Source organism: Vicugna pacos, chromosome X, assembly GCF_048564905.1.
Source record: "Vicugna pacos chromosome X, VicPac4, whole genome shotgun sequence".
NCBI classification, from domain to species: domain Eukaryota; kingdom Metazoa; phylum Chordata; class Mammalia; order Artiodactyla; family Camelidae; genus Vicugna; species Vicugna pacos.
Genome location: NC_133023.1, coordinates 18,129,511 through 18,153,082, shown reverse-complemented (window position 1 = coordinate 18,153,082; position 23,572 = coordinate 18,129,511). Strand labels below are relative to the sequence as shown.

Genomic DNA, 23,572 nt, shown 5'->3' with positions numbered 1-23,572 from the left:
GAGAGCCCTTATGACGTCATTTGACTTCTTAGTGTCCCTGAGACACCTCTATCTCCAGATGTGCCAGTTGCCTGAGACAGTAAGTCCCTCTTTTTGCTCAAGCTGGCTTGAATTGGATTTCTATTACTTGCACTAGACATGGTGTACCACAGAAGTCCCGACTAACAGAAGACGTACGCTCAGGCACACACCAACCTACCCTAGTGTCTCCACGGTAGTCACCCCATGCTCTTCCGCTCTTCCTTATAAACTGCATTCACAGAAATCTGTAATCTCATCAACCCCCACGGAAACGCAAAAATCACTGTGTTATTTTAGTGTGATGTCTAAGAGGAAACGTCTTTAAATTAAAATAAAAAAGAATTTAGATCAGTATGCTATTAAAGATTGCATTATAATTTCCACTTTAATATATTCTTTAGTAATACTCATAATATCTAAGGACAAAGTTTGACTTTTCCCCATTTAACAAGTGATGCATGCTGCTTTATTTTAAATTAAGTATGCAAGAAAGAGCCTGGTTTATCTACAAATTTAAAATGACATAATAATATTGTGTTTGGGGACCAAATGTGTATTAATATGTAGATTGAAATTTAACTATGTGTTACAACCCTCCAAACCGCTTCTGTGACCTGATATTTGAAATTCTTGAATTTTGCACTTTAAAAAAATCAATTACTTTATTATTATAATTTTCATGTTTTGTTTCTAAAAGAGGAGATGTGAGCACTTTCTGGCTGCTATTTGCAAGTACTTCTCCAGAAATAACACACTGTGGGTTTGGATCATTTTATTAGCAATAAAGGAAAAGTGAAATTGGATAAAATTTCTCCTTTTAACTTTTGTTCTGAAGAACTAGAGATATCTTGATGTATTAAGAAATGACATGAATATACCTTACAGGTCTGAGGTCAAAATTCAGAATGATTGTGTTTCTGTCCCTCATTAGCTCATTCATTCTATTTTTTTAAACCATTTTAACTGTTTTTAAGTGTACAGTTCAGTAGCTCATTTCTGTTCACTAAATCAGTATTCTTGAGACCTCCCCTCTTTTTAACCAATGGTCCACTGTGTTAAAAAATTAAATAAAAATAATTTAAAAAATAAACCAAAAAAACTGAAAGCTGTAAAATGGTGAGAACCACCAACATAGCAGGTGAAGCAGTCAGCTGGCTGATATATGCTGGAACAGGCCCAGCTGATCTCCACCTACTACCCCAAGCACCTTAGTCCCCGTTTGGAGGCCTTTGTAATTGAAATTAGAACAGACTCTGCTTAAAAATCATGACCTCAGAACACTTTCACAAATCTCTGGGCAATCTTTATACGAAAACTTAGAAATCTTGGATTCATATGCTGATCCCACCTCTTGCTAGCTCTGTGACCCTGAGCAAATGATTTCCTTTCTCTTTTCCAGTTTGTATGTATATTATTATATACATATTTAAAACATATACCCAGTGAGCTAGACCACAATCTGGACACACCATAGTCAGATGCAAAGACATTGCTTTCACTTCAATTTACTATGAAACCAGCTAATGGTTAAAAGCCGCACAAAGGATAAATGTGATAATGATCCCAATGAATGAACAGATGTAGCTTGCCTAAGTAGCCCTAAGAAAGTAAGCAGTCCATAGGGTCAGAGGAACAAAAAGTCCAAACTCTGTATCATAGAGCTGGGCATTCATGAGAAATAAACATTCTTGGGCCCCAGCCCAGGCCTACTGAGCCAGGAATTTTAGGCTCAGCAATTTGTGTTTTAACAAGCCCTGCAGGAGATTCTGATGCAGAACCCACACCACAGTATGAGGCAATTCCTTCTGGCACCAGTTTGCCTTTCATGTTCTCATTTCTCTCGTGGGCCTGCTTACCACCCAGAGTTACTATGAGCATAAAATCCTATGTGGACTTGGAAATGCTCCGTTTTCTGCAAAGCCCTATACAAACATAAAGGATTTGTTTCCAGAGAAGCTAGGTAGAAAATTTAACTACTGGTTCTGCCCACATCCTAAGTGATCAGCCCTGCTAATAGGCACAGGGTTGGACCACCCCTTTTCCTGTGATCTTTGGGGATCCCCTGCATTTTTACACACAAAGGAAGAAGAGATGTCATGTCAAGAGCCTGCTAGCCTAGACTACCTGCCTGGGGACCTGGCTCCAGTAACATCTTCCTGGTTTGCTTTAAGCAGCACTGTCCAACAGAGCTTCCTCTGATGATGGAAGTGGCCTCCAATTTGCACTCATCTGTACTGCCCAATACAGCAGCCACTAACCACATGTAGCATTTGGCAATACAGCTGGTGGGAGTGGGTAATTGCACTGTACATTTTATTTAATTTTAATTAATTTACATTTAAATAGCAACATGTAAGACATAGTTACACTAAAAAATTATTTGTTGTTTACCTGAAATTCAAATTTAATTGTGCCCTGTGTTTCTATTTGTTCAACCTGGCAACCCTAGTTACAGATTCTGTTACATTGACCTTGCCTCCTCCAATAGAAAGTTTGATCGAAAGGCTCTCTACCCATGACCAGAGGAAGCAGACTTGACCTTATCTTGGCCAGAAAAGGCACTTGGCTGATGTCTTTTTTGAAGACAACTTTCAGAGGAATAATGGCCAGGAAAGTCAATATAACTGATGACTAAAAAGAGACATTTTTACCATCATTCAGAGAGTTACACTCATTTCTCTGCAATTGAATCCATCATCCATAGACAGGCTGTGATGGGAAATGGGAGGTAGTTCAGAGAGCCTAGTTTAGTTGAGGATAATTCTGGGTTTAGAGCATGGTCCTAGGTACCAGGACTCTAGCTGGGGGAAATTGTATCTGAGGGGTCCCACTACTGATTAATAAAGCAAACTTTCTCCCTTTAATTGCCTAACCCCTTTATTACCTCAGTGACTGACTATTGGGAAAAACAACACCTGAATTCTTCTCTTATGACTATACTTATGCTTTGCTTTGAAAACAAAACAAAAAGTATAGCAACTAGAACACTGCCAGTTCTTACGGAGACTTCATAATATTTTCCCATCTATCATTTCAAGATGTGATCAAATAGAGGCGCCTTTATATCTCCATTCACTGTAACCCTAACTCTTGGCCAATAACAATCTCCTCTTCGGTACTGATAAGAAACCAGTTCTTGAGGCCTCCAAGTTCATCCTAGATATAATACAGTATTATTTTACAGTTACTTATTACGCAGATATTTAACACTATCATTTTTAACTGGAGAAAGGGATTTAGAAATTGGCACCCCTTTCCCAGGAAGAGCAAAGAAAGCACGCGTGGTACTCTTACGCAGTAACTGGCATTCCAGAAGGCAGGTTGATTCTTATAAAACTGAGGCCCTCTTGTTTCTAAGAATGTCCAAGCCAAAGAGTAGTGATTGTAGTTTTTCTCTTTCAAAAGGTTTTAATGTAACAAACATAGCCAGCAGGTTTAAAAACGAACCTTAAAAACATTGTGTCTAGATCATCACCTTTGATATTTTCCTATTTTCTCTATTGCTTAAAATACTCAAATGGATATAAAGTTAGCTTTGGAGATCTGGCAGCCCAGGAACCAATGGGTCCCTAGCAGGAGATTATTAGGTGATGCAATAGCTCTCCTTTCCCGCCTCCCCCTCCCGCAGGGTCCTTCTCTGTCTAAACCCATTTCACTGAGAAAAGCTATTAGGCTTGGGAGACCAAAACCTGTCATGCTCCTTTTTCCTTCTTCAGAAGCAGAGACCCCTTCTCACTGGCATATTCAGAACTTTTCCCCATAGAGTAGAGCGGTGGTTCTCCAAGCGCGGTCCCAGGACCAGAAGCATCAGCACCACCTGGGAACTTGTTAGAGATGCACCTTCTCAGGCCTCGCCCCCTCCTCCCAGTGATTCTAGCGCACAGTAAAGTTTGGGGAATGATGAGATAAGAGTATTGCCTGCTATTGAGCTGATTCTGTGGCTTGGCTTTGTTCTGAGAGGCCAGACAGCTACCACGGGCCTGCCCACACAGCCCCATGAGTAGTTTATAAGCCCATGAACATTAGTTCTTGGTCAGTCTGCCTTATTCTCCAAAATGTATTAAAAATGATAAACGCCACTTACAGTATTACTCTGTAGATCTAAATCTGTGTTTCTCAAGAGGATTCATCTGCGGGAGAGGGTCACAACAGGCTGTGCGGATGGGAAGGCAAGCGGCGAGACACGGATTTCAAAATGCCTCCTTTCGCCTTGAGGGTGGTAGATGAGGGAGTGTTTTTTAAAATCAAGTTGGTAGAGCAGTTCGTCAAGATTTGGATCTGCGGAGCATAAAGGCCCATTTTCACAGTCCACCCACTGTAGCTTACCACTGGGGAGAAGTTTAAGCTCTCAATCTTTAACTTAAAAGATTAATGCTAATTTAGCTTCTCATACTATGGGTGCCGACCTAGGGGTATATTTCAAGTACAATGTGTATGAAAGAAAGGTTTCATATCCAAGCTCTCCCCTCCAGTCCCTCCTTCACATTCCTGCCACACAAACCATGCTAAACCACAGCTCCAGTCACAGCATTTCCCCCCAGTCGTGGTCCCCAATATTTACTAAGTAAACTTCGGATTTCTCACCTGGCATTCAAGACTCAAACTGTAGCTATTAGGTTGAGCCATATGAAACTGCCATTTTAATTGGGTGAAAATGGTCAAATGTCAGAAATTTCATATGGTTCAACCTAACATAATCTACCACTTAATTAATTTGTTAAACTTCTCTACAGCCATTTTCTTTCTCATATTGTAAGATTTAAGCTTCTCGGAATTTTAATACTTAATCTCGAAACTGCCAGCCCCAACTGTTGGTGAGACATCTCAGAAAGATAACAATGTTCCCTTTTCCCTTACAGATACAGACAAGCAGACACAATTGGGTGGCACGAAGCCAGTTCCATGTCAAAAAACTAGAATTGGGAAAAATGTCTCAAGGATCTGTCCCACTCTCCTAGCCAGTGTGGAGGTTTGAGTGAAAGGCCATGGTCCTGTTTTATTTTCTGTTATTATAAAACTGTCCTTGGAAGTGTTATTTGTAAAGAAACCTATTTCTTAAGACACTTGAATATCAGAATTTGTTGCTATGTCTTGTAAAATGGAACCTGTAACACCTAAAGGTCTGCAACCATGATTGGTCATCTTATTTAATGATGTGTTGTTCTGGTAATAATAATAATACTTAAATTGCCAATTCTGTTTTCTGTAAAGGAAAAAATAAATCTATCAAATTTCTTTGTTAAGTGGAAGAAGAGCTTTGGCATTTCTCTCTCTCCCTTTACACACCAAAGTGTTCTAAGTCCTGTTGTGACTCTGTTGGATTGCTATTCAAACAGTGGAGTCTTTGTTTTCACTTAAATTCACAAGAAGATCCAGGACGTGGAGCCAACCTGCTGATTCAGCCTTATCCCTCCCTTCCGCTCTGCCCACATACCATGCTATGTAGATAGCTCCTCTTCTGCACACATCAATCAGCCTCCTTTGCTACCACTGTTCTCTGCTTAGAACAGCCTCTTCCCACACCCATCTCAACCTATCAATATCCAAGCCAAGACCTATCCAAAGGTCACCCCCTTTGGGAGGCCTTTCCCAATTCCAACCAGTAAGATTTATCTTGAACAGTGTTTGCCACAGTCTCCTTGATTTATAGTCACAGGTGTATTTTCCTGCTCTCTCTGAGCAGACTTTATTTTTCTTCCAGTTTTATTGAGCTATGATTGTCATTTAACATTGTATCAGTTTTAGATGGACAAAATAATGATGTGATGTATGGATATGTCACAAAATGATTCCCACAATAAGTTTAGATAGTATCACCTCACATAGTTATAATGTTCTTCTCTGAGCAGGCTTTAATCCCACTGAAGACAGAGAATGACCCTTCCTCCTCCTCCAAGTACCTGGCAAAAGGCCTTGCCAGTAAGCACACCCTCAATAATAAAAAGACAACACAGAAGTCTCCCAGAACCAACAGTAAGGGACATCTTGATCTAACTGACCTCTAAAACCAAACCAGTCTTCTTCCCCACTGTGGGAAGTCAACTCCTCACATACCTTGAAGATTCTAGGACCTCATTCAATGTCACTCTCCAACACACCATTAAGAATTCTCAGTGATTTCGGTATCCACACAGCTGCTCCTTCCAATAGCCTGGCCTTTTGGCTCCTTGGCCTCCTCTCTTCCAATGTCTGTGCTCACCACCTACCACAGGCAGCCACTCACGTGGTTTTACCCCTGATTTCATCATTACCAATAACCACAGGCCTCCAAATCTTCAAATGTCCCACTCTCCAAACAAAGCCAAAAAAATGATTTCAAAATAACCCTGGTTTGAAGAGGCATAGCCCTAAATAACACTTCCCAAAGCCATTCCCCCCCACCACCTCTTACTTCCAGTAGAAGTTACAGCGCTTCGGTACACGAGCCGCTTCGAGCCCAGGAGTACTTGCTGGGGCGGGGGCGGGAGGCATGGGGGGATTTGTTTCAAAGCTGCGTTTGCACAACACTAAGAGAACGTCACTTTTCCATATCAAAGAATGCCCGCCTGTAGTGAGTATAGGGGTGGAGGGCTAACACCTCCCAAGCTGTCCCCCACCCTCCCCAAAGATTTCTTATTCAAGTCTTAACAGTAAACTCTTCAGAAGACTCACTCAAAACAGTCCTTCAAAAAAATGGTTTCACCAGCCATAGGCCTCTACCCTTTCCTTTTGGAAAATGGGAGGGCAAAGTCAAAGCTTTTAAAAATAAACAAGAATGAGAGGAGGCTGGGCAGCTGTGTGTGCGTGTGCGTGTGCGTGTGCGTGTGCGTGTGCGTGTGTGTATGCAGTGGGACTTTTCCTGTTGTCCCAGAGACACTAAAGCTCAAAGCTGCAAAGAAAAACCATCAGGTGCTCCCACACCCAGAGGAAAGCCTCCAACCAGCGAGCAGACGTGTCCTCTCAGAGAGAGTTAAGGAATGGCACAACTGGCCCTGCTACAACTGGGACGGTTCCCTTCAACCGCCGCGCACCACCCTGAGTAAATACGGGAGGGCCGGGAAGGTGAGGGAGGAGGGCTGAGCATCCCGGGGGAGAGGGTGCTTTCTCTTGGGGAAAGGGGAGGGGAGAGGAGGAGTGCGGGTGCCCCCTGCTCCCCCAAGCCGAGACGTGTAAAAGAGAACCCCAAGAAAGCTAGCTGCTCGAGGAGAGGGGAAGGTCTGCACGAAGGGGAAGCGGGCATCCGGTTCCGCGCCTGAACTCTGCTGAGCTGCACAGATCCGCCGGCCCACCCTGCAGCCTTGGGAGCTGCTGGGGAGGGAATTCTTGCGAGTTTAACAAATACTCTCGGCGCTGTGTGTTGTGTGTGAACCTGGAGTCTGGTGCCCCCTTGTGGTCGAGAGGTATCTGAGCATGAGAGGCTCGAGAGATCATGAGGGGGTAGTCTGCCTGGAAAGAAAACGGGAACATCGCGCCCCCCTGGATCCTGACCCCACAGTCTGCAGAGTTTGAAAAAGGACCTCAATAATTCCCAAAGCTCCATATGGAGGAGCAGAGGGCTATCTTAGAGGGCTGTCCAGGAGATGGGAGACATAACCTGGAGAAAGGGGTGGGACTCAGCAGGCATAGCTGCTCTTCTTTGAGGGAGGCCCTAGAGGAGGGAGGACGCCAGGTGAAAAACAGAACAGCCCCCTGTGCGGAGACCACCCCACCTCAGCAGATCCCAGCATCAGACCTGGAAAAGGACCACATCTGTAGAAGATCTCCGTCTCGCTTCTCCTCTCTCTGCCCTCCAGACGAGAGGATACGATATTGAAATTGTAATTGGGACTGATCAGCTTTACCAACCAAGATAACCCAGAAAGTTATGAGATCTGCCCAAGGTGTTATTAAAGAACAGGAGAAGGGGCTTGGTGCTGCAATGAAAGTAGTGATTGGAAAAAGTAAAACAGTTTCAAATATACAGCCCACCATGGAATCCAGACCTGTCAACACATTAGTTACAAGTACCCAGGCACAGGCATGAACTTCAGAAGAAGACAGAAAATATCAACACCATTTAATAGCTTTATTGCCTCAGGCAAGTCCTATCTGAGTTTCAGTTTCTTCATTTGTAAGAGGATAGTAATACCTAATAGGCAAGGTTATTAAAAGATTAGCAGCAGTGTATTAAATGAATAGAAGCTATTTATTAATGCATGTTTATGCATGTACTGAGATATTTGTTCCCAGTTTCCTTTGACAAAAAATTTGAAGTAGTCTACGACAAAATACAGTCAAAATAAAAAATAAGGAGCAAGGAATGCTGAAGTGCTAACCATAAACTTGATTTCCATTTCAAATGCGGTTTTGAGTTCCTGGCAGCCAAGGTGCAAAGGGGAACCCGAGAACATGTACAACTCCAGTTATCAGAAAGGAGGAGGGATACTACTTTCTCAGGGAGAGATAAGCTTTTCTTGGCTCTAAATTTCAAAAGCAGTGTCTCAGGAGTGTTTCTGCGCTGGCTTGTAAATTACCTGAAACCCTGACTATTTTTTACCACAGGTTTCCAGACCTTTAGAACTAGTAATACAGTAATTGTGACTGGGACAAATTACTGAAGGTGAATGACCCAGATTTCTACACTTTGGATCACAGTAGTATTCTGGAGCAATTATTATCTCACAATTCAACAAATTCTCTCAGATGAGTTTTCCCTAATACATTCATTGTAAAATCACCTAAAGGACATTTAGACTCACCACTTCCATGCCCAAGGAAATGTTTTTATTTGTAACTCATGTAGAAGCTTTAGACAGGAAAGATCTAAGCAAAAGCACAGATATATTTCTAGGTGAAATTGCTAAAATCAAAAGACTTCTCTTTCCAGACCCATTGCAGGCCTCTGAAGGCCACAGCACTCTTCCTTCAAGGCGAAGGTCACCTTTCAGGAGCATTAGCCCAAGAAATAAACAGCCTTTGCAAAATGGTGCTACAGGTGAGCTTTCCCACCCCAACTCCAGAGGCACCTCGACTAATCCGCACATGTGACCGTGAGTTTCCAGAGAAGATGCTACAAGAAGCTCCTGTCCTCCCTCGCCTTTACTTTAATCCCCACATAGGTTTTGCTTTTACCATATGGTAATTATTTCCAAATCACAAGTGCAAACACTCACTCTGATTGGAAAATTAGCAGATTTCAAACTCAGGTAATTTGTCCCTAATGAGGAACTTGTTGAACTGAATTTAACAATTAACTCGCACACCCTTTGCTGCCTGCGGCTATGAGAGTGAAGCCGGGAAGAAGGAAGGGCAAGCCAAGGGCTGGTGCCCGGCAGGACTTCAGGCACAAGTTGAAGGTTGGGATGGAGTAAGGTGTGGCTGCAGGAGCACCAGGAACTTGACTGTTCAAATGGATACGTATGAACTGAATCTCCTTGCTGTACCCCTGAAACTGCCACTGTAAATCAACTACACTTCAATAAAAAATAAAAATTAAAAAACAAAATGGATACATAGCAGCAGACCTCAGAGATATTGAGGTTCACTTCTAGACCACCACAACAAAGCGAATATTGCAATAAAGCAAGTCACAAGTATTTTCTGGTTTCTTGGTGCATATAAAAGTTATGTTCAAACTCGATTATAGTCTATTAAGTGTGCAATAGCATTATGTCTAAAAAGATGTACATACCTTAATTGAAAATATTTTATTGCTAAAAAATGCTATCATCTGAGCCTTCAGCAAGTTGTAGCGGTAAACATCCAAGACCGCTGATCACAGATCATCATAACACATAACAGTGAGAAAGTTTGAAATATTGGAAGAATTACCAAAATGGGACACAGAGACACCAAGTTAGCAAACGCTTTTGCAAAAATGGCACTGATAGACTTGCTTGATGCAGGGTTGCCACAAACCTTCAATTAGTAAAAACGCAATAAAAACGAGTTACACCTGTATAGCCAATTTCAAATACATGCCGAAGTAGAGAGAAGAACGACTCCCCACGTACCCATCACCCCGCTCCCATGATTATCAACTCATGGTTGCTCTGGTGTCACCTGTGCCAAGGAGCTCGACACCTTCAAACTGGACAGGGAGGAGGACAGACAGGAAGAGAGATAGAGCCAGTGGTGCATCTCCTCTCTCGCATTCCCTCAGATTCCAAGTTCCTCCAGGTACAGGTGGGAGCCGGGAACTTTCATTAACTGCTGGGACAGTTAGTGTCCCCTTCATCAGCATTTTGAATACGGCAGGGCAGAACCAGGCAAAAGGCTGACCCTCGTTTTCCATTCTCTCCCACCCTCCTTGCACCCTGGCTGGGGCCACTTGATCTCTACCTGCAAGTCCAGGCCCAGGTGACTACAGGCAGCGAGGATTCCTGGGAGCTCCGGTGTAGCACAAGGAAATAGCATTATCTCTCCGCTCCAACTGTGTGCTCAGGTGATTGGCCCCTGTCTTACCTCAAGAATTGGTACCCAGATCATGCCTGAGGCTCTGTCTCTGTGATCCACTTTGCTCTTCCATCCCTCTAGAACTACCCTGTCCAACACCATTGCCATGTGCAGCTACTGACCACTTGAAACATGGCTAGTGAGACTGAGGAACAAACTTATTTAGTTTTAGCTAATTTAAATTTAAAAACTGGTACTTGATTCAATTATTGGAAAACAATGTTTGGAAGGTGAATCTACATTGTCAATGGTAGATTTTATTTTTAAAAAATCTAAATACAGATCAAGTATTTCTGATGAAAATTAAGCATCCGAATTTAGACCAGCTATCTATGTCTGGATTTTGAAGATACAGTAAGAATCAAAGAATGTAAAATCCCATGAAAATTTGAAAAATATTGATTACACGTGGAAATGATCATCTTTTGGCTAAACTGGGTTAAGTAGATTATTAAGGGGAATTTCTTCTGTTTCCTTTTAGTTACTGAAGTGTGGCTACTACAAAAGTTAAAATTACATGTGGGACTCACATTCCACTTCTCTTGGAGAGCGCTGACCTACAACCAGAGTCCTCCCTTGCTTGAAACTATCCTCAAGGAATATAATCTTGTTCCCAAAACCCCACCTTGTGACAAGCGCCCCAACTGCCAAACATATCCCACTGTACTAGATCCACCAGGGTTTTCCTAGATAATCATCACCTGAATCACTTTCTCTGATCTCTGTCAGAAAATTCTGAGCCCACCTGCTTTCACACAACCACTGCACCATGAAGGGCCAGCCATTAAATCATGAAGACGCAGATGACATGAAACTAATTTTAGATGAAGTGATGAATCTGATCTGAGGTAGGGAGAGGCTCTAGGTTCTCATAATACTAAAATGAATAAAAAGTTTACTCACAAAACATACCCAGTTAATATCCTGAAAAGGGTTTCTGTATCAAGTGCCAACCTTGCTGAGGACTATTAGAGGAAAATAAACAAAGACCACCAAACAGTAATCTGAAACACAGCTGAATTTACTTGCAGGCCTGGGAAGGGAACACATTACTCAAGCACAGTTCAGCTTTGGGGTCTTCGAGCACTACTTGTAAGAACCACAGAGAGGACGGGGGGGAGGAGGTACATCCAATCGAGTGAGATTCTGAGTTCAGCTTGGCTCCTGACATGGGGCATAAACTCTTCTTTGCAGCTGGCCATTGCACTGGTTCACTTCGTAAAAGTGCAGGCACCATTCCCGAAGATGTCCAGGGTGGGCTACATAAAGCTTTAATGGGATCAGGGTCACCCCGATGGCATATCTGACGTGTTGGCTTCAAGTTGCCTGAATCTTTCCTTAACAGGATCGGCAGCACCTTAGTACAGCTGCGTTAACCAAGTAAGAAGCACCGGTTACCCGTCTCTTCTCTCCTCTCTGTTGGAACTGCCAGACCAAATTTCCTTCTTCTCTCAGGACAAAAGGCAGGAAACATACATGTATACTTAGAGAAAAAATAATTTTAGGTAGACAGGCTGTCCTTCAAACTTAGACCAAAATGTAAGAGGCACTCAAACAGACACTGGTACACAAATGTTCACAGCCACATTATTCACAATAGCCAACAGGTGGGAGCAACTCAAATACACATCGGTGGACAACAGATAAAAAGATGTGGTGTACACAAACAAGGGACTGCCGTTCTGCCGTAAAAAGGAAGGAGGTACTGATACGCGTTACAAGGTGGATGAACCTCAAAAACATTATGCCAAGAGGAAAGGGCCAGACAGAAAAGGTCGCATAGTCTTTGATTCCATTTAGAGGAAAAATCTAGAATGAGGAAGTCCCCAGAGACAGAATGCAAATTGTGGTTTCCAGGGCTGGGGGAGAGGAAGATGGAACTGGGTGCTGAATGGGTGCAGAGGTGGCTCTTGAAATGAGGAAGAGGAGTTGGAAATAGACAGAGGCGGTGGTTGTACAACATTGTAAATGCAGGAAATGCCACTGAACTGTACACTTTAAAATGGTTGTTTCCTATGTGAATTATATCACAGTAAAAAAAAAAGGGAAAAGAGGAAAACAGAAAAGTTCAAGGATCTTTTGAGTCCCAGTGAAACGACAAAGAAGAAAAGAAGAAATGAGGGAACAGGGAGAACAGTTGTGATGACCAACCAGGGAGGGAAGGGGGGTCCACTTTAGAATCTAACAAGGCTGAGGACATCTGACAAGTGAACAAATACACTCATTTCCAGATGTTTAGCTGCAAATAACCCAGAGTTCTACAAACCGTAAAGGATTTTATAAAGAGAGAAAACAGCTTGTCCCAGAAGCACCTTCTCAAGGCCAGTGACTGCAGCCTGGAGGAGACCTGGGCTCTGTGGGTCACCGAGCACAGATGGAGCCTCTTAAAGGGCTGGGGACCACCACACAAGCAGGCGCCTCTAACCCATCCCGCCTATTTGGAGATTTCCCATGGCCTCAATATAAGTGACAGGCATCATTGTGGGGGCGTTTTAGCTTTTCCCCCCAGAACAAATGTGTAAAAATCGCTTATCATACACTGCAAAAAAAACTTCTAAGTGAAATAAATACCGAAGTGCGTTCTTCTGAAAGATGTTTCTAATACCTCGTAGGTCACTTCAGTATATATTGCGTATGGTGAAACCATTTATAAAGAGCTGTGACCTTCGTGTGGCTACAACCCAGTGGACCTCGGCGACAGGACGCTAAGTGAGATGAGCCCGTCACACAAGACAAATCCTGCAGGACCTCACTTCTATGAAGTATCTAAAGCACTCAGTCTCAGAGACACAGAAGACAGAGGGGTGGTGGCCAGGGACTGGGGGACAGGGAGCAGGGGAGCTGGTGCCACAAGGGGAGAGAGTTTCACTTTTGCAAGAAGAAAACAACCCCAGAGATCTGTTGTACAACAGTGTGAATCCACTTAACACTACTGAGCTGCACTTAAAAACCGGGAAGACGGTAAATTTGACGTCTTTGTAACCTCTCTAAACATATAAAAAACACTCATTTTGTCAAAGTGATACTGATTTTGACTTTACTGCTACTGCAGTTTCATTGCTTTAGAGAAACGCCAGGCTTCAGGAGTTTCAACTGACCCTAGTTTGGATCTGGTTACACGTGAGAACATCACAATAAAAATACCTCTGTCAACAACCACCACCAAAAAATGACTTGGGTGAAACAACCCCGGTTTATTACATCATTTCCCGGTTTCTAAGTAAAACTCATGGGGTGGCATCTCTGGATAAAGTCTGTACATCTAACAAAGTGAAATACCGACACATTAAAAAAAACAAACACCAAATGAGGCTGAAACAATTAATTTGGTCGATGCTCCTGTGCTGTGAAAAAGGGAGAAGGTAAGGCAGGACTCAGGACTTGGGAGAGCCTGGCGGGCCTCTATTCACGGCACCTTGTGACTGGCCGGCCGTCTGCTGGCCGGGCGAGGGCTGAGCTGCCGGGGCCGCCGTGGCCGCCGGCGTGGCTGCCGGGGCCGCCGTGGCCACCGGCGTGGCTGCCGGGGCTGCCGTGGCCGTGGCCGTGGCCGCAGCCACCTGGCACTGCACGACCCTCCAGGGCAGCTGCAGAGCAGGGGCGCGCCGGGCCCTCTGCTGAGGGCGGTTGGGCCTAGGGGCGCTCTGGCCGGAGCCCGGCTGAGACAACACAAGTGCCTGGGGCTGCAGGAAACCCTGCGGTCTGCTGCGCTCCAAGACCACGGCTCGCGGCGCAGGGAGGGCTGTATTTGGACCCACCGAACTCTGTGCCCTCGGACCCTGTGACGCTGGCAGCGAGGGACCCGCGGCGGAGGGATGCTGCCCTGGCCGCTCTGGGACCAGCTGGTAGAGCCGCTGGGGCGGCGGCTGCTGGGCCCCGCGCTGGCTGTTCCAGAGCACGGAACCGCGGGGGAGCCGCACCAGGGCCAAGGGCCTGAGGCCGCGAGCACCTTGCAAAAGCAGTTGAACCTGCCTTGGAGGAGGAGCCCGCGGTGCACTGGGTGACCCAGCTCGGGGAGGAAGGTGGCCCGGCGGGATCCCTGCGGGCTCTGTGGCCCTGGTGGCGGAGCTGCTCCCCGAGGCCTGGCCTCCGCGACCAGGGCCCGCCACTCTGGTGACGCTCAGGCCGGCGCAGGGGGCCGCCATCCCGGCTGCTGCGGCGGCTGGGGCAGCGGCGGCGGGGACGGCGGCGGCGGCGGCGGCGGCGGGGATCCTCTGTGATGGGGTGGCGGCAGGAAGCGAAATAACTCCATTCAGCTCCACAGAGGATGTACTCGGTGGCTCAGGAGCAGGGGCAGGAGACAGAGACGCAGGAGAGCTACCCGCCCGCAGTGAAGTAAAACGGTCACCCCAGGAGCTCTTTCCTGGGTGCCAGGGAACCCTCGTGGGGGGAGGTGGAGGTTTGGCTCCCCTGCCCAGCACTGAAGACTGAACCCACCCAGTCTTAGGCTGTTCTGGTTCTTCCCTTGGAGAAAGTTGCCTGAGACCGGCTGAGCCACCAGAGCCAGGTGACATCTGGCCTGGACATTGGGCTCTCTCCTGGACCAGTTCCTCCAACCGAATGAACACCTTCCTGGCATCAGTCTTTAGCCCCGACACGAAACTCTTGGAATGGCCATCTTCAGGGGAGTGGGCGGGAAACAGCCCTCTCTCCCGTGTGGCTTCCTTACCAGACCTTTTTCCCGAGGAAAGGGAATTATCAATGGGCTGCCTGACGGTCAGCTTTGTGGCCTGGGACTGAGGGGCAGCTTCATATCCAAATACAGAACCATCTTGTACCTCATGGGCTGGCCGGACTGCTGGCTGTGAGTCATCGTGTGTGACAGGCTTCTTACTTTTAGCGTATTTCTCCACGTCCACTTCAGAAGGTACTGCCAAGTCACAGGGTCTCTGTTTCCATGTATCTACACAATTTCCTGCTTTAAAATTTTTGAGGCCATAATGCTCACCTATTTTACTTTCCCTTATTTTTTTGCAAGAAGCCAGCACTCTTAGCTCTGGAGGAGGTGAACAATGATATAGCTCCAGCTGTCGATTCAGAGACGCAGAAGAAAACCTCTTGAAGCTCCTTTTCATGGGGGGAGTGTTCAGCTTTTGCTTGTTATAGAGCATTCTGTTGGCAGTGCAGGCTACTGATATGGAAGGGTCTAGACACAGTGGTTCAGCTGTGGCTAAGATCAGCTGGCTCTCAAGCAAAAGTTTGTCCTCTTGGGTCCATTTCTGGTTATCGCTGGCTATGGCCTCTACATCACAGGCTAAAGTCTGCATCGTGGGACGTAAGAGAATATGCCTGCTTTGGTAACCGGGAGGTTCCCTGTTACTGGACTGCCTGTAGTCCCGGATTTCAGCTATGACACACCCATCGTGAAAAACGTTAACCTGAGACTTTTCCAGGAGATCCACCAAAACGGGGGGTAATTCTTCTGCGTCCAAGTATTCGAGTAATTCCCCTTCCTCATAAGGCAGCCGAATGCTCTCCGAAAATGATCCATTTTTTCCCTTGAGCATCAGGGAATAGCCCTCCTTTCCTGGGTACAGGTTGACCACCAAACACGGCAACGACTCTCTCCGAACAAGCTTCTCTAACAAGTTCACGTTGCTTCGCATTTCCTCCGGAATGGCAGGCTCTTTTCCACATTCTTCAATGTAAATGTCACGAAGTTTTTCAAAGAGAGATGTTTGCCCACTAGATGAGTGTTTCCTTTTCGGGGGCCTCTGTTGGGCACTTTCAATGATGTACTCCGCACGATCCAAAGCTCTTTCTACAGCTTGCTGCATTGTGGTACAAAAGAGGGGCCCTAAAAGAAGAGACAACGTAAGTGCATCGATGACCGGGCTGAAAACCTGTCGGCAATACGGATGTACAGTCTTGCAAACGCGGCCACTCTGCAGTGGAGCGCCCAGCCTCACCTCAAAATGGACAGCAAGAAACCTGCTCCCAAAGTAGCAGCGCGCAAAATACTTGCGATTTGGAGAAAGACCGAAATGTGCGGAAGCAGCCACCGCGGTGGATCTCGCCTCGTGGCGCTGCAGAACGGCCGGAAGTGGATGTGGAACGCTCACCCTTCCCCCTCCTCCCGCACACCCCGCAACCCTGCCGCCCCGCCCTGGCGCATGCGTGTGTGCGCATGCGTGGTTCGCAAGCTAAGCCTTCCGGTTTTCCTTCCCCGGTGCGAGGCCCGTGGCCGGCGCTTCCAGCCCTAGTCTCCGCATTTCCGCTGAGGGCTGCCGGCTGGACACTTTCCATATGACCTTGAAAGCATGCACCCCAACGCACAAGCAGCCAGCGAGAAAATACGTGAGTTTTTGCTGAGGCTTTAATACGCACCGGTTTTCTCGGAAATTCTGTTGCCGACAAGGTCCTGGAAGGTGGTCATTTCTTCTCTGCGCGATCACTTCACCAAGAATTATTCATTTGGGGGGGCTCTCTTGTTTGTTCTCTATGGCAGGACTACTCGTGGTGTCCGTCACCAGTTTCACACACCTAGAGAGTCCCCATTTGTAGCCCTTGCCTACATGCAGGCTCGCTGTATTTGGTGCAAGCATCAGAATTCTTCACTGAATCGCCCAGTGATCGGCCTAGCGGTTTTCATAGGGATGTGCAGGTAAGACGACCTTCTTTTACCGAAGTACTTACCTTTTAATTCCCTGTGTATCACAGAAGGGGCTTTACCGTCTTTTTTTAAAGTATGTGGTAGGTAGGTAAGTTATAGTGTCTACGATTTACAGTTCAGGATTAAACTGTTTGTTTTAAAAGGTGGTTGGCCTCCGATACGGTTGAGAACTATTGTTCCAGGTGATGGCAGTACAGTTTAACTGGAGGCCACAGCTACAGGCCTAATGGTGGGTGGAGGGATAGGATGGAGTCCTAGATAGTTTATGGGCCATTGTTCTCCAGTAATATTGTTGCCTTGACATCGGCCAGCCTCTTTGGGCAGGTTTTTAAAAAGAATCTTTGATGTTTAGATGCAGACATAATGATAATAGAATATTCACAGTGAAGAGCCACAAATGAGAGGACCCCAAGACAAATTCGTGAAAGTCGTGAATGGTAGACTACTATACAATAAATGTGTTTTCTAACCAATAGCAATTGTGATAATTACATATTACAGTAGATACAGTCTATTGAAATAGCATCAGAAACTCCCTGACTAAGAGTTCCTGAAACATGACCCTTGCTCAGCAATAGACAGACAAGAATCATTTTCTCCTGGCATATCAGTTGCCTTTGTATACAGTCATCCCTCAGTATCGATGGGGAACTGATTCCTGGGCCCGCCGCTCCCCTCCAGTGGATACTAAAATCCAAGGATGCTCAAGTCCCTTACAGTAGGCCCTCGGTACCCTCATGCCCCTGTTCTCCATCTGCAGATTCTGTAATATTCGATCTGGGGAGGGTAGAAACCGTGCACGTGGAACCCGTGGATAAAGCCCAAATTAATGAGGTGAACATGAGCTCTGTCCCTCACTCAAAGCACTGCCTTATTTTTCCAACCTGCATAGATGAACTTAACTGCCTGCCAGACTTGCAGTCTTCTCACCAACCGTGATCCCCTTCTCCTTCTGTCCTCAGGAATTTGCTGTGTGTTGGGTCTGGAAAAGGATGTCTATACCGGGATTCCATGTAGGTGGGGAAGCCAATTAAAAAGGGAAAGCTCTGCTTTCTTGTGGATCTGAACTAGACTCTGTTGGAGGAGAAGAGGCCCGCTGGACCCGTGTTTGAGTCAGGTTATCCTCCTCAAAAGTGAGGAAGTCCAAGACTTCTGCTGGCTGCTCCTGGCCTGCAGACTAGACCCCCTAGCTTCTCAGCATGATGACGGAGGTGGGCTGGGACAAGGGTGAGGCACCGGGGCCTAGGGCACAAGGCTGAAGGAGACACTCCCTCTCGGGATGGGCAAGTCCCATCAGGGTCAGGCCCTGGGTGCCTCGTTTGCCTCACCTTGTCCCAGCTCTGCAGAAGGGCCCCTCAGCACCTGGTGCTGCCTCCTTCCTACCTCATCTCTCTCCTGTCTTTCCCACGCTTTCTGTGCTCTGAGCATAGTCACCACGCCACAGACAGGCCCACCCTCCAGGCTCTGTGCCCTCTCTGCTTCATCACGTGCCAGTCTCCACCTGTCACCTCAGAAGTCCCTTCCTGACTTCCAGCAAGCTCACTGCTTCTCTCTGCTATTCTGCCAGAGCACACATGCCATATGCCTCATCAGGGCCAGGCTTCACCCTGGAGAGGGATCGAGTGTTGGCGCCATTCTCCACACCCAGCCGCTGGATTCCCTGAAGGCAGACACGCTGTCTTGTCGGTCTTTGTCTGGTCACCAACTTGGTCATTACTTGGCAGCAGGTTGGTACAAGAATGAAGGAATGATTGACCCCATGTTCTAGTTACTTCAGCTCCAGGCTCGTGTGAAGTAACTATTTTATCCCCTTTTTAGAGATGAGAAAAGGACCCAGAGCCAGGTCTTCTGACCGTGGCGCTGTATATATTGTCCCAGGGTGTCTGAGCCTTGGCGCTGGTGACATGTGTTGTGTGGGCGGCGGGGGACTTTCCTGTGCACTGTAGGATTTTAGCAGCGCCCTGGCCTTACCCACTAGCTGCCAAGGCACTCATCCCAGTTGTGATAACCAAGCATGGCTCCAGATACTGCCCAGTATGCCTCAGGGGGCAACATCGGCCCCCTGGTTAGGAACCACTCAGCTACGCTGCTCTGTAAGCCACGAGTGACATCCAGCTGCAGCCCCTAAGCTGACGTCCCCGGGTCCCCCTCACTCAGGAGAAAGGTGTATCTGCCCACTGTGTCGCGGGAGGGACTCGTAGTTCACTTGTTGTGTTGACTGTGTCTTGGGTTGGGCTCCCCGGAAGTAAACCCTGACAAGAGGATTCGAGGGCAAGGAGTTTCTTTGGGAGCTGATCCCAAGAGACAGTGCTCAGGGAAAGGGCAGCTGAGTCAGGGGTGGGAAAGAAGGCAACAAAAGGCACATTCCTGAGCAGAGGACTGCGGTGCACACTGCCCTGCCGGGGAGCCCCGGGGGACAGCGCAGAACCAGCCTCGGGGGTCCTCCCTAGAGGCAAGGGAGCTGGGGTGTTTATCCATCCACTCCTCTGTCGTTGGCTGAGGACAGTCCCGAGGGCATTGTTCCCTGTCAGTCTGGGTTGCCACATACGAGAGCCACTCGTGCTGATGTGGCCTGGAACGCCCTCCTAGAGGGTGTCGTGAGTGCTTGCAGGGACAGTCTGTCCGCATGTCCCGGGTGGAGGTACCGCCGGGAGATGGGCAGGGCGCTGGCGTCATCCGCTACACCTGTGACTGAAGCCGAGCGGGAGAGGTGGGCCACTCCTGCTTGACGGTGTAGAGAAACGAGCCGTGGAATATATCTAGGCCTATGGAGGAGTCAAACTGCGCCGTCCAAGTGAGATGGGCAGTTTCATGTGACTGTTTTGTCAGCTGTTAAAGCCCACAGGGCCACAATGGAGGGTGTGGCCCACTCCTACTCTCCACAGGGGGGGCCCCCAAGGCCGTCTGGCCACAGGCGCGCTGGACGAGGCTCTGATCCTGGCTGTGGGTGCTTTCCGGACAGCTCTAGTTGGCCTGGTGGTGCTTATCGTGGCCCTGCCTTCCGCTGCACTGAGCTCCCTAATTGCCTGGTCTTTGCACACGATGAGGGTTTTTAAAAATTACTCTCAGTGCACACTGTCCTTGGAACCTTCCAAGCACATTAACGAGCCCATTGGCTGATGATGAGGACTCTGACTGCTGCCCTCTTGCACAGCAGGTCGACATAGATGCACAAGCTTAGAAAACTCACAGCCAGATTAAGATATGCTAGAGGCGGAAGAGAACTGAATGAACTGCAAGGTCATTTACTTTAATTTACAATAGTAAACTGGTTTGCTCCATACTCATTGAGGTCATCAAGACTTTTTTTTTGTAGTCATATACACAGAGGAAAATTTCCCTTTTTCTTTTACAGTTCTCTGAGTTTTGAAAAATGTTGTCAATCATGCACCCATTCCCCCATCAAGATATGGAATTGTTCCAATGTGGAAAAAAATTCCCTCTTGCAAATTTGGAGTCAATTTCTCCCTCACCCAGAGACTCTGGCAACCATCGATGTTTTCTGTGCCTATAGATAAGCTTTTCCAAAATGTCATATAAATGGAGTCATAAATCATATAGCTTTGAAGACTGGCTTCCTTAACATACCTACATTTAACATCCACCCATGTTGGTTCATGTTTTATTAGTTTGTTCCTTCTTATTGCTGCATAGTATTCCATTATGTGGCTATAGTGGGTTAGTTTACCCATTTAACAGTTGAATGATATCTGGGTTGCTTCCAGTTTGGGGTGATTAGGAACAACATCAGTATAAACGTTTGCAAATAAGATTTTCTGTGAATGTAAGTTTTCATTTCACTTCAGTGAACATCTAGACTTGGCAATGCTGGGTCATGTGGTAAGTTTAAGTTTAACTTTGTAAGAAGCTTCAAACTGTTTGTTAAAGTGGCTGTGCCATTTTGCATTCCCATCAGCAATGTTTAGAGTCTCATTGTGCTACATCCTTGCCAGTACTTGGTATTGACTGATTTGTTTTAAACCATTCCAATAAGTGTCTGGTGTATCTCACTGTGGTTTTATTTTCCATTTCCTTAATGACTAGTGATGTTGAGTATCATTTTATGAGCTTATTTTCTGTTATATGTTTGCTGATGTGTCTCTTCAAATATTCTGCCTGTTTTTTATTGGGTTGTTTCTTATCATTGAGGTTTGAGAGTTCTTATATGATCTGGATACAAGTCGTTTAGGAGAAAGTGTTTTGCAAATATTTCCTCCAGTATGTAGCTTATCTTCTGATTTTCTTAACAGTGATTTCTGAAGAGCAGAATTTCTTAATTTTTATAAAGTCTAATTGATCACTTTTTTCTTTTCTACATTGTGCTTTTGGTACCAGATTTAAGAAATCTGTGCCTAAGCCAAAGTCATAAAGACATTCTACTATGTTTTCTTCTAGAAGTTTTATAGTAGTAAGCTATATATTTAGGGTTATTGTCCATTTTGAATTCACTTTTGTATAACATATGAGGTATAAGTCAAGGTTCATTTTTCAGTGCTCACTTTGGCAGCACATATACTAAAATTGGAATAGTACAGAGAAGATTAGCATGGCCCCTGCACAAGGATGACATGCAATTTCATGAAGCATTCCATATTTTTATGTTCATAGCAGTACTATTTACAATAGCCAAGACATGGAAGCAACCTAAATGTCCATCAACAGGTGACTGGATAAAGAAGAGGTGGTATATTTATACAATGGAATACTACTCGGCCATAAAAAAGAATAAAATAATGCCACTTGCAGCAACATGGGTGGACCTGGAGATTGTCCTTATAAGTGAAGTAATCCAGAAAAAGAAAGAAAAATACCATATGATATCACTCATATGTGGAATCTAAAAAAAGAAAAAAGGAAACACTAATAAACTCATCTACAAAACAGAAACAGACTCGCAGACATAGTAAACAAACTTATGGTTACCGAGGAGAAAGGGGGTGGAAAGGGATAAATTGGGAGGTTGAGATTTGCAGATATTAACTACTATATATAAAATAAATAAACAACAAGGTCCTACTGTATAGCACAGGGAACTATATTCAATACCTTGTAATAGCCTATAATGAAAAAGAATATAAAAAGGAATATATATATATATATAAAAATATTTAACTGAACCATTATGCTGTACACCAGAAATTACACAACATTGTAAACCGACTATACTTCAATAAAAGAAAAAAAGGTTCATTTTTTGCATATGGATATCCAAGTGCTCCAGGATCATTTGTTGAAAAGACTGTCCTTTCTCCACTGAATTGCCTTCCCACCTTTGCAAAAAATCAGTTCACCATATATGTGAAGCCCTATATCTGGACTCTCAATTCTGGTCCACTGATTTGTCTGTATTTGTGCCAATACTACTAAGTCTTAATTACTGTAGATTTATAATAAGTTTTGAAATCAGGTAGTCATAAAGCTTCAACTTTGTTCTTTTGCAGAACAGTTTTGGCTATCCTAGTCCATTGGTCTTTCCATATATTTTAGAATTATCTTGTCAATTTCTACAGATTGTCAGGTCTAAACCCTAGTTCCACTAATTATCTGTCTGTCCTTGAGAAAGTTACTTGATTCTTTTGTGCCCCTGTTTATTCATTTATAAATTGGGGTGATGATGAAGATGATGATTATGATGATGATGTGTACTTCATTTAGTTGTTTTGAAGTTTAAGTGACATAACCCATATAAACCATATCCATATAGAAAAATGCTTGTGACACAGAACTCATTAAAGGTTAGCCATTTTTTCCCTCACCACCACCCTTCTGATGGCCTCAGAACCCTTTTATTTCTTTAAGACAGTGGGGGAACTAATAAACAGTTTGAAGAGAAAAAGTAACTTCTTTTAGCATGTTAACTGGAACCATGGTGAGGACAATGGACTAGAATGGGGTGAGGCTGGTGGCAGGAAACAAGTTAGAGAGTGACTGCAATATCCCAGTGGCAACTGATGAGGTCAATGTTAGTGAAGATGCAAAGGACATACTTGAGTCATTTCTCAGGTAGACTGAGGCTTGACAAGTAGTTGGTTATAGCAGTTGAAAACAAGGAAAGAGTTGAATTTGGCCCAGAATCACTAGCTTTAAGAGATTAGTGGCTTCTGATGACTTATATGATATATCACATGTAATTCACAATCTTTTCTAGGGGGGGTTAATATTGTAGGAAGTTGTAAACTACTCTAAGGGCAGGGACTGCTATTTTTACTCAATACTGCTTATCTAGGGCACAGCACAATGCCTTGCATATAACTAGGTACTCGCAGTGGACAGAATAACAGTCCTCCCAAAGATGTCCACATCCTACTCTTTGGAACCAGTGACTATGTTCCCTTCCAGTGAAAAAGAGACTTCGCAGGTATGATTAAGCTATGGAGCTTGAGATGAAAATATTATCCTTGATCTTCTGGGTAGGCCCAGTATAATCACAGGGGTCCTTGTAAGGGAAGGAGGGAGGGATGCTATGCCACTGGCCTTGAAGATGGAGGAAAGAGCTATGAGCCAAGGAATGCAGATGGCCTTTAGGAG

At 45.4% G+C, this 23,572-nt stretch overlaps 1 non-coding gene and 1 pseudogene across 1 annotated transcript; one reads left to right on the top strand and one right to left on the bottom strand.

Annotated features, from left to right (window-relative positions):
* Positions 1-13,808: 13,808 nt before the first annotated feature.
* On the bottom strand, positions 13,809-16,401 carry LOC102546150 (transcription factor SPT20 homolog pseudogene; annotated as a pseudogene).
* Positions 16,402-21,535: 5,134 nt separating this feature from the next.
* Positions 21,536-21,642, top strand: LOC116278293 (U6 spliceosomal RNA). The gene has a single exon (XR_004187677.1). It is a non-coding gene; the product is annotated as a U6 spliceosomal RNA (small nuclear RNA).
* The last annotated feature ends 1,930 nt before the right edge of the window (positions 21,643-23,572 follow it).